The sequence below is a fragment of the Caretta caretta genome, chromosome 6, assembly GCF_965140235.1.
Source record: "Caretta caretta isolate rCarCar2 chromosome 6, rCarCar1.hap1, whole genome shotgun sequence".
Classification (NCBI taxonomy): Eukaryota; Metazoa; Chordata; order Testudines; family Cheloniidae; genus Caretta; species Caretta caretta.
Genome location: NC_134211.1, coordinates 73,223,871 through 73,242,328, shown reverse-complemented (window position 1 = coordinate 73,242,328; position 18,458 = coordinate 73,223,871). Strand labels below are relative to the sequence as shown.

Genomic DNA, 18,458 nt, shown 5'->3' with positions numbered 1-18,458 from the left:
AGGATTGTCTGGCTATGTAGACTCCCTCCTCAGGCCCTACGCTACCAGCACTCCCAGCTACCTTCGAGACACCACTGACTTCCTGAGGAAACTTCAATCCATCGGTGATCTTCCTGATAACACCATCCTGGCTACTATGGATGTAGAAGCCCTCTACACCAACATTCCACACAAAGATGGACTACAAGCCGTCAAGAACACTATCCCCGATAATGTCACGGCTAACCTGGTGGCTGAACTTTGTGACTTTGTCCTTACCCATAACTATTTCACATTTGGGGACAATGTATACCTTCAGATCAGCGGCACTGCTATGGGTACCCGCATGGCCCCACAGTATGCCAACATTTTTATGGCTGATTTAGAACAACGCTTCCTCAGCTCTCGTCCCCTAAAGCCCCTACTCTACTTGCGCTATATTGATGACATCTTCATCATCTGGACCCATGGAAAAGAAGCCCTTGAGGAATTCCACCATGATTTCAACAATTTCCATCCCACCACCAACCTCAGCCTGGTCCAGTCCACACAAGAGATCCACTTCCTGGACACTACAGTGCTAATAAACAATGGCCACATAAACATCACCCTATACCGGAAACCTACTGACCGCTATTCCTACCTGCATGCCTCCAGCTTTCACCCTGACCACACCACACGATCCATCGTCTACAGCCAAGCTCTGCGATACAACCGCATTTGCTCCAACCCCTCAGACAGAGACAAACACCTACAAGATCTCTGTCAAGCTTTCTTACAACTACAATACCCACCTGCAGAAGTAAAGAAACAGATTGATAGAGCCAGAAGAGTTCCCAGAAGTTACCTACTACAGGACAGGCCTAACAAAGAAAATAACAGAATGCCACTAGCGGTCACCTTCAGCCCCCAACTAAAACCCCTCCAACGCATTATTAAGGATCTACAACCTATCCTAAAGGATGACCCAACACTCTCACAAGTCTTGGGAGACAGGCCAGTCCTTGCCTACAGACAGCCCCGCAACCTGAAGCAAATACTCACCAACAACCACATACCACACAACAGAACCACTAACCCAGGAACTTATCCTTGCAACAAAGCCCGTTGCCAATTGTGCCCACATATCTATTCAGGGGACACCATCACAGGGCCTAATAACATCAGCCACACTATCAGAGGCTCGTTCACCTGCACATCCACCAATGTGATATATGCCATCATGTGCCAGCAATGCCCCTCTGCCATGTACATTGGTCAAACTGGACAGTCTCTACGTAAAAGAATAAATGGACACAAATCAGATGTCAAGAATTATAACATTCATAAACCAGTCGGAGAACACTTCAATCTCTCTGGTCACGCAATCACAGACATGAAGGTCGCTATCTTAAAACAAAAAAACTTCAAATCCAGACTCCAGCGAGAAACTGCTGAATTGGAATTCATTTGCAAATTGGATACTATTAATTTAGGCTTAAATAGAGACTGGGAGTGGCTAAGTCATTATGCAAGGTAGCCTGTTTCCTCTTGTTTTTTCCTACCACCCCCCCCCCCAGATGTTCTGGTTTAACTTGGATTTAAACTTGGAGAGTGGTCAGTTTAGATGAGCTATTACCAGCAGGAGAGTGAGTTTGTGTGTGTATGGGGGTGGGGGGGATGTGAGACAACCTGGATCTATGCAGGAAATAGCCCGACTTGATTATGTAAAGAGTTGTCACTTTGGATGGGCTAGCACCAGCAGGAGAGTGAATTTGTGTGTGGGGGTGGAGGGTGAGAAAACCTGGATTTGTGCTGGAAATGGCCCACCTGTTGATCACTTTAGATAAGCTATTACCAGCAGGACAGTGGGGTGGGAGGAGGTATTGTTTCATATTCTCTGTGTGTATATAAAGTCTGCTGCAGTTTCCACGGTATACATCTGATGAAGTGAGCTGTAGCTCACGAAAGCTCATGCTCAAATAAATTGGTTAGTCTCTAAGGTGCCACAAGTACTCCTTTTCTTTTTGCGAATACAGACTAACACGGCTGTTCCTCTGAAACCTGTCATTAATTAAGGAGTTACTGTATATCGGTCCTATTACTGGAAACAGCTGGTTGCCACTTATTTGTGACTTGATAAGTGAGTCCCCTTTCATTCAGTAGAGAGTAAGTTAATCCATTCCTACAAGTCACTGAAAAAAAAACTGGTTTCAGAGTAACAGCCGGGTTAGTCTGTATTCGCAAAAAGAAAAGGAGGACTTGTGGCACCTTAGAGACTAACCAATTTATTTGAGCATAAGCTTTCGTGAGCTACAGCTCACTTCATTGGATGCATACTGTGGAAAGTGTAGAAGATCTTTTTATACACACAAAGCGTGAAAAAATACCTCCCCCCCATCCCACTCTCCTGCTGGTAATATCTTATCTAAAGTGATCACTCTCCTTACAATGTGTATGATAATCAAGATTGAGGTGCCACAAGTACTTCTTTTCTTTTTGAAAAAAAATTAAATCTATCAGCTCACATGCTGCAGAGACTCCAACAGCTGTACTGATGAGAAAAAATATCTTCATAGCTGAGGATATTATTGATAAACCAAGGCCAGGTGCTTTGTCAGATAACTTAATAGTATAAATTTGGCGGACTGGATGTATTGTAATGTATTGCACTTATTTCTAAGCAATTATCTGAAACCAGACCACATCAGTAAAGACAAACTGTTACATATCAAGACCATCAACAAGCTGTCAAATGGTAATGTATATATTGATATCTCAGTCCAGTTTTGGGGGAAGTGTCCACATTACAAAAAAATGCCCAACCACAACTTTCACTTTTTTACTTCGTAACAGTGTTCTTCTGAAAGTTCCATAAAAGCACCTGCTTTAAATGAACAGAAAAAGGTACTTTTAATTTTCTTTAGCAGACCACATAATACATTTAAGTCTTCTTTAATTCAAAGCACAGCTTATGTAAAAGGCAATTTAATCATTAGTCCATATTTTCAAAACATTAAGCTGATGAAATAACTAAAAATTCTGTGAGGTCCAGCTTCAACAGCTGCATTGTTAACTTGCAGTTCTTTTGGGACAAGGTTGTAAAGATTTGGATACATGTAGAGTACTCTATAAAGAAACTATCACAGCTTTATCTGGTGGGTGTTTTTAAAACGACCAATTGAACCAAAGTACTAAAGTTCGTAAGCAAGGTGGATAAAAGTGATTTTATTTTTTTATATGAATTATAAATTTTCTTTTTTAAATAAACCTGTTTGAAATGAAATCTGAACTTAATACAAAATACTTTAAGGCCTAAATTTATAATCTCTTAAAACATTTAAATAAATAAAAAATATGTTCAATCCATGCGTCTATTAAAAAAACTTTAAGTTAAAGGCGATTTTTCTATAAAAAGAAAGAATGAGAGGAAAAACATTTAACTTTTGAGGCCAAGCTTTATAAATATAGTACAATAGGTCATGTACTGTATTAAGGGCTTGTTTTTAATAAAAATAAAATGTATATGCTAGGTTGTTTAGTTACATTCCAGTTACCATCCTAATGCAGCTTGACACAAATCATGAGCAAAACGTACTCTCTGCCAGAGAATAGGTGAGCAGAGGCATAATAGCAGGACTGCAGAGGGTTCCCTATGCAGCTGTGGGGCTGGTGACATTAGATTCCTGCAAATACAAGGTGCAGAGAAGGCGGTGGTTGCCAACTGTTACTGATGGATTATTTTTTTCATTAATTTCAACGTGTCAAGTAAAACTGACATTTACCAACTATTTAAATCAAATCCTGCAAAGCCTATTTATATAAGCCAGCAATTATTTTTGTGATCCACTCAAAATATTATTGTGTGTGTAAAACTAAACAGCATTCTTCCAAGACTTCTACCAACCTTTTGTGGCTATGCCACTTAGGAGTCACAGAATTACTCAAACAATGTTTTGGATCTGTTTACAGTCTGGGACTAGCTCAATATATTAAGTCATGAATCTCACCACATGCTCATATATGGAAGGTGACCCAGGTGGATGACTGAATTAAGTATGTACAAAGAGCTTTGCTGAGGCTATAAAGGGGAGGCAGAGACTCAAAGGCTGACAAATGACAATCCACACTCTAGCCAATTATCTTTAAAGGGAAATGGGTTTATGTTAATATTTGCCAGCACTCTGACTGCTAGATTCAGGCTCTCATAGATCAGAGAAGACTGCAGTTGTTTTGATATTACTTATCTGTGACCAAGATGAAAAGGAGCACTTTTCTGTAATATTACTTTCACCTGTAATTATGTCACAGAAGCAGGTAGGGTTGTGTCCTTTTTCCTCTCACACAAAGGAGTTTGGGTTATGGGCTTTTGGTCAATTGCCTACTTCGTTCAGCATGTGCTAGTGCTTTCAAAAAGCAATGCTCAACTTGGTTATATTTGTCTGAAAGCGTTGCTCCTATTAGTGTTACAAATAAGATTACGAAAACAAAAGTTAGTGAAGAAAAAAGTATTTTTCAATTTACTTTGTGTAATTGACAGCACTTTCTATAGTCAGTTAACAAGGCAGAAAGACTGAGAAGATCCCACTATAAATAGAGGAGCAGAAAGGTGTTTTGTTTTTTTTTTAAAACTGAAATTCTAAAAAAATTAAGTTGATAGTACACCTTTCAGCTTCCTCATTTGAAGGCAAACTTCCTCCTAGGACCACTCTCTGCTACAGACTATGCCTGCAAGTAACACCAGTGCAATATTTTTATATGCTTTCTTGCTCTTCCTCCCCCCCCCCCCCTTTTTAAGTTACTTGCTGCCTGCCTGCCAGTAGAATTCCCTGCCAGTCCATGTCTTTTGTTTTCTAGTTGTTTGAAGCACATAAGTGCCTATAAAAAGACAACTATACATTCCATGCCATTATTTAATTACATTAACAAAGGACAAATATTCACATTGATATTAATTATCTATGTTTAACATTCCAATTTAGTAACTACTTCATAATAGCTAGGGCCCTACCAAATTCATGGCCATGAAAAACATGTCACGGACTGTGAAATCTGCTCACTCTCCCCTCCCTGCCCCAAAATCTGGTCTTTTGTGTGCTTTTATTCTATACTATACAGATTTTTCAGGGGAGACCATCAATTCTCAAATCGGGTGTCTTAACCCAAAAGTTACAGAGAGGACTGCAAAGTTATTTTTTTTTGGAGCGGGGGAGGGGGTCACTTCTGCGCTGCCTTCAGAGCTGGATGGACGGAGAGCAGTAGCTGTTGGCCGGGTGCCCAGCTCTGAAGGCAGCACCCTGCCAGCAGCAGTGCAAGAGTAAGGGTGGCAATACTATACATACCATGCCACTCTTACTCCTGCGCTGCTGCCTTCAGAGCTGGGTTGCTGGAGAGTGGTGACTGCTGACTGAGGGTAATACCACACCATGCCATCCTTACTTCTGCGCTGCTGCTGGCGGTGGGACTGCCTGCAGAGCTGGGCTCCCAGCCAGCAGCTGCCGCTCTCCAGCTGCCCAGCTCTGAAGGCAGTGCTCCTGCCCCAACTCCTCTTTGGGTCATGACCCCCCACAATCACAACACCTTTACATTTTCAGATTGAAATAGCTGAAATCATGAAATTTATGATTTTTAAATTCCTATGACCGTGAAATTGACCAAAATGGACCATGAATTTGGTAGGGCCCTAATAACAGACATTTATTTACACATTAAAAGACCAATATTCCCCTATGCAGGGAAGTGAAGACTCCCCACTGGTTTTAATTTACAGTTCCCACCTCACTCTTTTACTAGGGGCTGAGATTTACCAACACCCCAACATGGAAGAAGCTGGGAGTTCAGTCCCTTAAACCAACAGATTCTTTATAATTTACTAGTGGCAAAGGCCACAAAAAGAGGATCAGTGCTTGCACGCTGCTGCCTATTTGTCTGCAACAATCTTAATATCATGGTTTCTCTGTAAGCCATGCTGCCTGGGGCTCCTCCAATTACCAAACCACAGCCATCTCCCCAAGAGAGAGCACCAAAGTACAGACAAGAAATCTATACAAGTTACTGCAGATATCTGCACTGTTCTGCCTTATGGGCCAGAGGGTGGAAGGCAGGGATATGGCACACCCAGCAGTCATTCCTAGATCTGGATTCCCACAGAACACTATCAGAGGGACCTACAGGAAGGGTGAGCCTTGTTACAGAGGTAGCATTCCTTCCCTTTGATGCCCCTACTGACATAGATTTTGGCTCCTTCAACTTGGGAAAGATACTTCCTTCTAGGCCAGTAGAGCTAGCAATGCTGAGACAAAATCCACATTGCAACAACGATGCATTCTACCACTGCAATTATACGATCAACACATGCAAAATTTCATCTTTATCTGAGATTACATAAAAATTTGTCTAAAAGTAAACATTGTGAAAGAGGGAGAAATTAAACATACCCAGAGCGATATCTGCATGGGCCTCCGCCATGCTAGCTATGGTAGTTTCCTCCTGTGGCATTATTACTTTTTTCCTTTCTTGGCCCAAAGACCAGTGTAAACTTTTATTCATCTGTGGATCTGATGGTAATTATAACACAGAATTCAAAAATTCCACATTTGTTTTGAGAGCTCTCAGGCTCTGTCTTGATGGCACACCAGAGATGTTCTGCAACAGAATTTACTTAGTATGACTAAAAAGCCCTCTTAATGCTTTTTAAGATGCAGGGTAACATAGCTGACCATATTGTATGGTTTCAGACAATACATGCCTTGTCTACACACAAAAGTTGTACTACTTGGGTGTAGTTAAAGTGGTACTACCCGACTGCTGATGCAGTAATAATACTCATACAGGCTATGCAGGAAGGAGACTAAGCTATTCTGACATAAAGCATCTTTATACCAGCACAATTATGCCCACACTATGTGTACAACTATAACTATATCAATTAAAAAGTCACATTCCTAACAGACAGTAATACTGATACAGAAACTAACTGTACAGACTAAGACAACTTCAAATATATTAGCCTGAGTCTTAAGGAGCATTCAGGGTCTGTTTACAGTAATTAAACCCCACAGCACTGAGACTTGATCTTATCTGACAGGCTAAAAATAGCAGTACAGAAGATGTTCAGGCCTGGGCCTAAATATCTACACTGATATTTTTAGTCCCGTAGCCTGAGTTCCATAAGGGTGAATCAGTTGACCAGGGCCAGCCGCAGGTCTTCTACTGCACTGAAGACATACCCTAAAGGAGCCTTTTTAGTCACATCAAGCCAACTCAATTGAACTATACCAAACCAATGCTTTTTGCCCGTCAGAGATTTTAACTACTACATATTTCTACATCTTTTAGTTTGACACCAATTAAACACATTCCAGCTCTAAGTATGTAGCACTAATTAAGCAAGATTCTTAGTGTCAAAGCATTGCCATTTAACTATATAAGTGTCTGTGCACTTTTCATAAGTTAGGTTAGGTTTAGCTGGAGGTTGGGGTAGATGTCACCTGCAATGTATTATATAAAATTATACTGATAAAAGCCCTGCCTTGTTAGGCAAAATGTGTATTTTTCAAGTGTGTTAGCTTAATACAATTGAAAAGCTCTATTAAATAGAAGCCAACACGTTTGAAGCAGTGCTGGCTGGCCACATTGTAACCTCGGTTCCCCCGCCGTGATCCTGGCCCACCTTGGCACTGGGCCATTCCCCCAGTACAGCTTTCAGAGCCTAATGGCCCGTCTGAATACATCTGACTACCTACAGCCACAAGGGACATTCTGGCAGCCAGGAAGTTAACTGTACGTTATGTCCCCGTCCCTTGATATGCCTCCAACAGGGGCTAGCACAGAGCCAATAAACCAGGAGTTCTCAAACTGGGGGTCAGGACCCTTGAGGGGGTCGTGAGGTTATTACATGAGGGGGTCGTGAGCTGTCACTGTCCACCCCAAACCCCACTTTGCCTCCAGCATTTATAATAGTGTTAAATATAGAAAAACGTGTTTTTAATTTATATGTGGGGGGTCACACTCAGTGGCTTGCTATGTGAAAGGGGTTACTAGTACAAAAGTTTGAGAATGACTGCAATAAACCATCTTTATACCACCCAAGTATTCTCTCTTTTGCAAATCCTCAAGGAAGACATTAAGCAGCAGCAGTGTAGTGGTTCTGAGCCAGGGTTATGCAGAGGTCTTCCAGGGAGTACATCTAGATATTTAACTAGTTTTACAACAGCATACATACAAAGCATTAGCAAAGTCAATACAATCTAAAATTTCATAGACAATGATTTGTTTATACTGCTCTGTATACTATACACTGAAATGTAAGTACAATAATTATATTCCAATTGATTTTAATAATTATATGGTAAAAATGTACCATATAACAGTAACAGTAACAGTGTGTTGTGATACTTTTGTATTTTTCTGTCTGATTTTGTAAGTTTTTAAGTGAGGTGAAACTTGGGGGTACACAAGACAAATAAGACTCTTGAAAGGGGTACAGTAAAGGTTGAGAGCCATTGGTGTAGTGGAGAACCAGAGCCACAGAGTTAATAAATTAACCACAATAGTGAACTTAGAAAATAGCCTATACCACAGTTTTCTGGAAAAGCCAATTCTATTCAGTGTGAAACATTACATTCCTAGCATAGAAAGTCTAAAAACAAGCTTTCTCTAACCAGCACTCAAAGCTTTTTAGTCTTCCATGTTCACCCAACTTCACATAAAAAGCTTTGTGTGCCACCAAAGAAAGCTGGCACATAGACTGAAGCTCTCTCTGCCTGGTGCACTGTTTTAAATGGAGGAGATCTTATTACTTTCCTAACTCCACAGACAGCTCTCCTCTGTCCCCACATATACATGTAACATTAAGAAAAGTATAAATGGTCACAGAAAGCTTTGTTAACTTTGAGTTAAGGTTTTTTGAGATTATTTCCTCACAACACAAACACTAAAAATCAAGAATATCTTAAGTTAAGGTAACAGTCCCGTCCCACCCAACAATCTCCAAGCATTACCCTGCTACCACTATGACACTAAATTCACACTAAATCTTTTTGGTAATGCCATCACCCTCAGCACACACATCAAGAAAGTGAAAAAGGAAAAAAATAATCCCACCAGTGCATCACTTATGGTATTAAGAATGTACGTAGAAGACATTTGTGCATAAAACTTTATTAGTCTGATTTTACTAAGGTAATAAATTGACTATGTAATCTACTTTGCCTTCTTCCCCTACCGAGTGCAATATTGTATTTTAACATTATAATTGGTATTACTTTAAATGGTGTGTTCCAGGGCTGTGCACTGTAATGTTATTTTCAAACTGTTTGATGTGCACACACTGACTGCAATAGTATCACTGAATTAAAATTCAGCATTTTAAAAAGGGCATTCGGTACAATGGAGTACTGTAGACCGATATTGTATTAGATATGACTGTAGCTGTAATTCCTTGCTTTTTAGTATTTGCATTGCAAGGAAAGATATTTGAGGGATTGTAACCAGGTAAGTCCACAATGGCGGAAGATGGGGAAGGTGTATTTTTATCACATAGTAGCCAACAAAATCCTAGAAGACTAGAAATCTGTAGTTTTCATGTGTTTTAGGAAACATCTTTTTTCCTAGCAAAGACAAGGCCTAAGTTAACAAAGTTTGTTTGGGAATTCATGCTGTTGTAGGTACCTTCTCAACACACAGAAAGACAGTCACTGGTTCAAGTAGCTACACAGATCTTTTCAAACATGTATTAAAAAAGTGACACTCTTAAGAACACTCAATATAGCTATGAGTACGTGTTTCCAGATTAAAAACCCTTAGGCATTTTAGATAGCAAGTAACAGATCACCTAACAAAACCAAGAGAAAATTATTAGTTATTACTTCATACTGATTGTCTCCTGTATTCTAACTGAAAGAAACCTACAGCTTGTTTTACAATATATAAAACGATATATCCAATTGGTTTATTAAAGAGAGGATAGTGGCCTTTAACATGGAATTTTAAGAGATTTTTCTTCCTCAGTCTTAGGAAATTGTAGTTAAAGGCTTCCAGTTTAAAATATTAGAAGCTTGACATATTGAAATTACAGTGATGAGAGAACATTCAATCAGCCTATCTGCAAGACTGCATATTTTGATATGATAATTTATGGGTTCAATGCACATTAATTAAAAATTATTAGTGTGAATACTTGCAGTAAGGCAGAAATTTAGGTTTAATTTTAAACATGAAGCAGAAAGAATGTCACATTTCTCCTTAGCCCTCAATGTTTACAAAAAAGAGCAATATTAAAACTAAGATTGATTAAGTCTGCTTAAAAGAATACTTATAAGCAATTTTGTAAGCTGCCAGTTTCACTTTGTGCCTGCTTACACTATGCCAAGGCAGATGCACTTTTGTGCAGGAAAAACAAGATCATTCTCTGTTTGATCCTCCTTCAGCGGAACCCAATCTAAATCCGACAGTGTTTGTGAGCACCCTCTCATAACAAGTCAATGTGTGCAGAAAGATGGGAATGAAAGTTTAAAGGGAAGCTGTTTCAGCTTCAGGTTTTCAAAGGGCTGGTGTCAAACGGGGGGTATGCAGTACTCTTCAAGTTTCATCCCTACGCCTAACCAAATGAAAAATTACGCTCAGTAGATTGTGACTGTACATGTTCTGAGCTCCTTTATCTTAGCTTCTCCTTGGTGGGGACTGAGTATATCTGTGGCTTCTTGGGGTCTTTCTTGATTAGGAAAAAATAAGTGGTACTATTCTCCAATATGAAACCAACACATGGCACCAAAATAAGATCAACTCACAGTAAACTGCACAGATATGTGATCCTCTCTCTCCTTTCTTATACAATGAATCAACAAATACCAACATTTAAAATTACCAGTAGGCACTGGAATTAACACCCCACTGAAACGAATGGGAGACTCCATCTCTCGAAGCTATTGTTCTGGGCTCTCTAAAGATTCTTATGGGCCTTGTCTTCAACCTGTGGTGTTCAAGTCTTGGATTGCTATCTATCAGCTCATATGTGAAAATACAAACTGCTTTGTCTACACAAAGATTTAAATTAACCCATTTTTAAAAAACAACAAGAAGAAATCAGATCTCTGCTTGTTAACCTCAAAAATATGAAATTAGCTTTAAATTTCATCTGCTTTGGATTTAACTATCTTGAATAATTTTGTGTCATCTACCAATTTTGCCACTTCACTGTTCACTCATTAATGATCTGAGAAAGGAAGTACGTTGAACAACACAGATTCCCATACAGAATCTTGGGGGACCCTACTATCTACCTCTCTCCATTGTAGAAATGGACCACTTATTCCTACCCTTTGTTTCCTACATTTTAAACCAGTTACTGATCCACAAGAGGCCCTTCCCTGTTATCCCATGTTTCCTTAAGTGGCTTTGGTGAGGAGCCTTGTCAAAGGCTTTTTGAAAATCCAAACACACTATATCAACTGAATCACCCTTACCCACATGTTTGCTGACACAAAGTTTTTAAAAGATTGGTGAAGTATGGCTTCCCTTTACAAAAGCCATGTTGAATCTTCCCCAACATACCATATTCATCCCTGAGTTCAATAATTATGCTTCACTATAGATTCTACCAATTTGCCCAATACAGAAGTTACGTTCACCAGCTAGTTGCCAGATTGTCTCTGAAGCCCTTTAAAAAAAAAAAATCAGCATTACATTAGCTATCATCCAGCCATCTACGACTCAGTCTTCTTTCAGAGATACTTTACATACCAGTTAATAGTTCTGCAATTTCATATTTGAGTTCCTTTAGAACTCTTGGGTGAATACCCTCTAGTCCTGGTGACTTATTACCGTTTATCAATTTGTTCTGAAACCTCTTTCTATTGATACATCAATGTGAGAAAGTAATTCAGATTTGTTGCCCAAAAATAGCTCTGATGTGAGTATATACACCACATCCTCTGCAGCGAACACCAATGTTTAGTTTCTCTGCAGTGACCTTATTTTCCTTGAGTGCTCATTTAACACCTTGGTCATGTAACAGCCTCACTGTCTGTCTGGCATGCTTCCCGTTTCTGATGTACTTAAATATTTTTGCCATTACTTTTTGCTTCTTTAGCAAGTTGCTGCTCAAATTCTTTCTTGGCTCACCTTAGTATACTTTTACACTTTACCTGCCACAGTCTGGCTATGTCTACACTATGCAGCTTTTAGCAACAGGGCTGTGTGCCTACAGCCATGTCGTTAAAAGGTGCTCAGTATAGCCGCTGTTTGTCAGTTCTCCTGCCGCCAAAAAACTTCGACCCCCAATGAGCAGTGAGCGCTTCTGCTGACAAAGAGCAGTTCACACTGGCATCTGTCATGGGCAAAACTTGTGTCTTTCGGGGTGTATGTGTGTGTTTTTTTTAAAACACCTCTGAAAGACAAAAGTTTTGTTGTTCAGCTGCCAATGTAAACATAGCCTTTGTGTTCCTTCCTATTATGCCTAGTAGAATTTGACTTCCAAATCTTAAAAGATGCCTTTTTGCTTCTAATGTCCTCCGTTACTCTGCTGTTTAGCCACAGTGGCCTTCTTTTGTTCCTCTGGTCTTTACTGGTATACATTTAGCGTGAACCTCAATTATGGTGTTTCTGCATACATTTAACCCTTATGACAGCTTCTTTTAATTTCCATCTAACAAGCATCCTCATTTTTGTGTAATGCCCCTTTTTGACGTTAAATGTTACCATAGTGTGTTTTTTTGGTATTATCCCTCTTACAAAGATGTTCAATTTAATAACATTATTATTATTACCAAGCAGTTCAACTATAGTTACTTCCTGGACCAGATCCTGTGCTTCACCTAGGACTAAATCAAGAACTGCCTCTCCCTTTATGGGTTCCAGGACTAGCTGCTCCAAGAAGCAGTCATTTATGGTGTCTAGAAGTTTTCTCTCTGCATGATGCCCTGAGGTGACATTTAGTTATTATTGCCCTGTCTACTTTTGTACCCTCACCTCCCTGACCATTTCACAATCACTGTCATCCTGGTCAGGGGGTCGGTAGTACATTCCTATTGCTATACCCTTTATTCAAGCATGGAATTTCTATCCAGTTTGTTTCATTTACCTCATTTGACTCTATTTTTACATATAATGCCACTCCCCCACAAGGACTGCTTACTCTGTTATTCCTATATATTTTATACCCTGTTATTACTGTGTCCCGTTGATTATCCTCAGACCACCAAGTTTCTGTGATGCTTCTTACATCAATATCCTTGTCTAATTCCAGGCATTCTAGTCTATGTAAAAGAGATGAGTGAACATCTAGCTTATGTATATAAGCACCTGGACATTGTCAGTTTTAAGTTGCTTGCATTTGTGTGTTATATTTAAATGGGAGTCTCATCTATCTTTTCCTCACTAGCTCCTACCTGTACTTTACCTGTAAAAGGGAAAAGGAAAAAGTTGGTGTATACAGTTTCCCCTTTAATAATCTGACTGAACCATGTGCTCCTCTCCAGCTATTCAGAGTAACAGCTGTGTTAGTCTGTATTCGCAAAAAGAAAAGGAGTACTTGTGGCACCTTAGAGACTAACCAATTTATTTGAGCATGAGCTTTCGTGCTCAAATAAATTGGTTAGTCTCTAAGGTGCCACAAGTACTCCTTTTCTTTCTCCAGCTATTGACTTTCCCTCACCCCTTAAGATTAAAAATGCTGTAGAGGATTTTTTAAACTATTTTGTTTTAGGTTGAGTCCATCCCTCCTGTACAGGCCACTGCTTCCCCAGTTCCAAATAAAGCCACATCCCTATACCATTGTCTCATCCACACATTGAGACCTTGCAGTTTTGCCTGTCTTACTGTCCCTGCAAGGGGAAACAGAGAATGCTACCATGGAGGTCCTGGCCTTTAATCTCTTACCTAGAGACTAAATTTGGCCTCCAGGACCTCTCTCTCATACTTCCATGTCACTGCTATCTACATGTAACAAGTCCACAGCACTACCTGTAAGACTATCTAGATGTGAGATCCACTATCTTCACACCCAGCAGGCAATCCATCATGTGGTTCTCTCGGTCATCACAAATCTAGCTATCTATAGTTCTTCTAATTGAATCCCCACCACTATTGCCCATCTCTCCCTAAAAATTGGAGTCCCTACTCCCAGAGGGATATCCTCAGTGTGAGAGGATATCATGACATCATCTGGAAAATGAGTCCCAACTATAGGATCATTTCCTTCCGCTCCAGCTGATGCTCTCCGGCCCCAAGACTTTCATCCTCTTTAACAGGACAGGAGATGTTGGACAGGAGGTGGGACCACTCTGCTATGTCCCTGAAAAATCTCTCCCCCATTACCTCTGTCTCACTTTGCTTCTCCACTTCAGCCACCCTGGTTTCCTTTTGGGGAACCATGATTATTAAGGTCCTAAAACAGAGGTACCCCTCAAAATGCAACAGGGAAAATTGCTAATGAAGGGTTTTTTTTTGTAATTATTCACAAACATAAGGTTGGATTTTGAATGAAAAAGAAAGAAAATACTGAAATTTTGGGGTCAGAATGCTCTTTAACCTCTCCCCTCCCTCCAAAGTGGATGATAATACACACACACTGATTCTGATATTGAAATATAAAGATAAAGAATTGCTAAATGGTGTGATTAAGAGCTCACTTAGTTACACTTTAATAATGTACTATTATGGATAGTGAATGCATTTAAAATGAGGTAACACTTAGGCCAAAGTTTTGCTGGCATAAGTGTTGTTTTGCCAATTTTCCTTTTAAATAGAATTTCTGATTTGTTTAAAATGATGTTACTGCTGACAGGAAAAATATAATGCTGTTCTAGATGATTTTACGTATAAAATAAACAAACCTATATGACAAGAAGCCCCCTTTACTGGGAAAATCCAGGAGAAGGGTGATGCAGAAACAGAATGACAAACAGTGACAGTTGTGTAAACTGAAGCTTGCACTTTGTTTTAGGTAACCCATACAATACACAACACTTAACATGCTTAATGCTGACTGAAGAAAGGTTTATACATTTCCTCATTACATATTTATTAAGACCCAAGTGAACAAGGCCCACACTGGAGAAACACCAGACCAGAAACTGAAAGAATGGGTCTCAAGGACCAGGCTAAAGATCAGAGGTGGCAATGACCGATCAAGAAATACAGAACTTCCCAGTGGCCCAGAATGTAGTAACTTGGGCCTCCTGCCAATTCTGTCTTATCTGTTTATCACCTGGCATAAATATACATTCAGAGAGTATAAGTGACAATTGTCGTCTGAAATAGTGAAAATGAAGGTGAAAACTGATTAAGGCTAAACTGGGTAGACTTGAGACTCAGTTTCCCACCTTACACTTTCAATATGCCAGTGCATGTATTTGGTATCCGAGGGCCATGAATGTCTTGCACCGCATGCTCATATATACCTCCTGCCCACAAGACAGATCAGTGCAATAAACTGAGTAGTCTGCACCCTGCTGCTGGTCTTTTGCCTGCATCTTTACTCATGGGGCTTTTTTATTTAGCCTAAGTTTAGGGTATATTTTCCTTTTTTCTGTCAGTTTCTTTGCTGCAGACTTAGTGTCTTTCTAATTCTTAAATCCCTTGGACTCCTCCCCATGTAGCCAAACTCTCCTTACCTTGGCAGCTCACTGCATTACTATGCGCCCTCACTTTGTCAGGGGCTCTCTCTACTTGAAAAGGAGCTCTTGCAGGAGCCCTCTAAATTTATACCTGTGGCTCAGCCACACATCCATGCCACCTCCTACTAATTATTTGGGTCCTGACCTCTACAAGGCATCCCTTTGATCAACAAGTGATTTACACAGTTGCCACAGTCCCTAGCATTTCCAAAGTCACCAGTGCAGCCTCTCTGACCAAGTTTGGAAGTCAGGATTTAGATCTGGATAGATCTTTATATTTTAGGCAAAAATTTTAGAATGCTTAGCCTATAAAATGCTACGCCCCTACAAACAAGATTTTAAACTAAGACAAGGTCTTGGTGGCTAGAAGGTACTGTTCAGTGCATTATTAGCAAAAGAGTAGACAGAGACTTTTAACACATTATTTTTAAACTAATTAAATGCCATGTTGATAGCTTGTCTCCATTACAACAGGGTTTGTAATCGTCTCATTTCAGCTGTAACACAGACAAGACAACTAGGTAAAAACAAACACACACATAGATGCACCATGTCTCACTGGCCCTCCTGCAAGCATGATTATTATAACTACAATTCTCGAATCATAGAATATCAGGGTTGGAAGGGACCTCAGGAGGTCATCTAGTCCAACCCCTTGCTCAAAGCAGGACCAACCCCAACTACATCATCCCAGCCAGGGCTCTATCAAACGTGACCTTAAAAACCTCTAAGGAAGGAGATTCCACCACCTCCCTAGGTAACCCATTCCAGTGCTTCACCACCCTCCTAGTGAAAAAGTTTTTCTTAATACCCACCCTAAACCTCCCCCCACTACAACTTGAGACCATTACTCCTCGTTCTGTCATCTGGTACCACTGAGAACAGTCTAGATCAGTGGTTCCCAAACTTGTTCCGCCGCTTGTGCAGGGAAAGCCCCTGGTGGGCCGTGCCGGTTTATTTACCTGCTGCGTCCGCAGGTTTGGCTGATCGCGGCTCCCAGTGGCCATGGTTCGCTGCTCCAGGCCAATGGAATCTGCTGGAAGTAGCGCAGGCCGAGGGACGTACTGGCCGCTGCTTCCAACAGCTCCCATTGGCCTGGACCAGTGAACCGCAGCCACTGGGAGCGGCGATGGCTTGAACCAGCGGACACGGTAGGTAAACAAACTAGTGCGGTCCACCAGGGGCTTTCCCTGCACAAGCGGCGGAACAAGTTTGGGAACCACTGGTCTAGATACATCCTCTTTGGAACCCCCCTTCAGGTAATTGAAAGCAGCTATCAAATCCCCCCTTTCTTCTCTTATATTCTCAAATATAAGTTTAGGAATGCAAACTAATGCTCATTTTAATAATTCAATAAAATTCTTTGTAGAACCTATCCATAACATGTAAGACTATATATCAATGTTTTTTAGACCTAAGATAGCACTATCTTGAATGGAATAGTTTTGATACTGTCTTTTATTTATTCCTTCTAACAAAGAAGACTAGCAAATTACAAATTCCCTTTGAAATCACATTTAATTTTCTACGGAACACCCACCATAGCTATCACGTTCTCTGTTTAAGGCAGGGAGTTCAGGAGGAATGGAAGGAGGGGAGTGGTAGGGAAAAGGGAAATTCATCTATAACCAAGAATGTAACTATTTTTAAATGCATATAGATTTAAGCCAGTCCTAAAAAAGAGTAGCATACATCACAGTGAAAAAATTATTTTTGGAAAATATTTTTTTTTCTGAAGTGCTAAAAATGTTAACAGACATTACAAATTAAATCGTTTCTTTGTATTTTATCTAAGCTTGTTCAGATAGCAGTAATTAAACCTAAATATACTGAGTGACTCCAGCACAACAGTCATGTATTTTCCTCAGAAAACCAAAACTCCTTTTAGCAAAGCAATGCACTGTTCCGCCACAAACAGTCTGTAGGTATCTGAAGAGTTTCCTTCTTTTTCCCCAGGAATAAAACATCAGTTCCACCCACTGAACAAAGTAAAGACCAGCAAACCTCAGGATATGCTTTTCAGCAGTACTGGTGTCTCGTTTTAAATTGGAGCTTGTATCATCATCCTGTTAGGAAACGCAGATCTACCCAATCTTGCTCATTTGGAAGTACAATTATTTGAAGACATTCTGCCAGGTAAAATGAAGGGGCTGATCATCTACTTAATGGCACGGGTAACGTCTCCTTCCAAGGGGCAGCCAATGCGCATGAAAGGCACAGCACGGGCGAGGAGAGGAAGGTGGCAAGGTCGCGCACCGGGCGGGTAGGAAAAGAGAGGCGCAGGGCTGCTGTCAGGGGCTAGCCCACGCCCTGGGAAAGGCCGAGCTGCGAGGCCTGTGACAACACGCCTGGAAGTGTCACGAGAGAGGAGCGCACCCCTCCCCCCGCCAGCAGCAACACCTGTCCCGGAAGGGATACGGCTGGAGAGACGGTCCCTGTCAGCCTCTCCCGCCATGGATCTCACCTGGCACCAGCCAGGGTCTAACACATGACGGACAACCCCGCCGCAGAGGCGCCAGCACCTCCGCCCCAGGCCGATCCATGCCAGGGACCCTGACTGAGCTGCGGGCCGGGACTCCCCGCTGCGGAGCGGGGCGCCCGCGCTGCCCGGCAGAGGGAGCGGTCCCGGGCTCAGCCCCAAGGCAGGAAGGGTCGTGACCAAGAGCGGTCCCGAGACCCCGGCTGCCCACTCACCCGCTGCTCATGGTACCGCTCCGCCCGGGCTACGCCGAGCCGAGGAGGCGGCGCTGATCCGGGGCAGTCCTAGCGCCGGGGCCCACTCCCCAGAGCCTGCGCCATTCAAACTGCGGCGCGCTGCATGCCGGGCCGGAGAGAGCCGGGGCGGGCCACCGAGGCCTGCCTCCTCCCAGCCGGCGGCCTTCG

General features: G+C 41.3%; 1 protein-coding gene across 4 annotated transcripts in view; it reads right to left on the bottom strand.

Annotated features, from left to right (window-relative positions):
- Window positions 1-18,440, bottom strand: part of KATNBL1 (katanin regulatory subunit B1 like 1) — a 55,987-nt gene extending 37,547 nt beyond the window's left edge. For 3 of the 4 annotated variants that reach the window (XM_048854649.2, XM_048854650.2, XM_048854648.2), the window contains exon 1: window positions 18,270-18,440. The gene's annotated coding sequence lies outside the window, so the exon portion shown is untranslated. Of the gene's footprint in view, window positions 1-17,579; window positions 18,224-18,269 lie in introns of those variants that run through there. The other variant, XM_075129713.1, reaches the window with a different exon arrangement.
- Window positions 18,441-18,458: the final 18 nt, after the last annotated feature.